Source organism: Oxyura jamaicensis, unplaced genomic scaffold, assembly GCF_011077185.1.
Source record: "Oxyura jamaicensis isolate SHBP4307 breed ruddy duck unplaced genomic scaffold, BPBGC_Ojam_1.0 oxyUn_random_OJ186, whole genome shotgun sequence".
In the NCBI taxonomy this organism is placed as follows: Eukaryota; Metazoa; Chordata; class Aves; order Anseriformes; family Anatidae; genus Oxyura; species Oxyura jamaicensis.
The window spans coordinates 1,486-1,972 of NW_023305702.1; positions in this window are offsets into that span (position 1 = coordinate 1,486).

Sequence of the window (487 nt, forward strand, 5' to 3'; positions counted from 1 at the left end):
GGGGGGGCCCTGCTGCTGCTGCTGCTGCTGCTGCTGCTGCTCGGCGGGTACGGCCCCCCCCGGCCCCCCGCCGCCCCCCCGCCCTGGCTCCACGTGGGGAGGGGGATGCGACGGGGCTCCCCCCCTCGCACCCCCACCCGGAGACCCCCCCGTACCCCCAGAGCTCAGCCCCCGTCCGTCCTCCCCCCCCCCCAGGAGAGCCCGGCGCCCCCCTCCGCCCCCTCCCTCCCCGCTGCCGGACCTGGGGGCTCTGCAGTTCCCGGCGCGGGGGCTCAGCCTGCCCCGGGTGCAGCCCTGCGGGACCCCCGAGGCCGAGCCCCCCGAGCCCCCCCTGGTGAGTGTGTGCGGCGTGGGGGGGAGAGGGGTGCGAGATCCCCCGTGGGACGCTCCCACGGTGCGTGACGGCTCCGCAGCCTGCCCGCATGGAGACCTTCCTGGCACACCGGGGGGGCCCGGCAGGACGGGGCGAGGACCGCGACTATTTCTG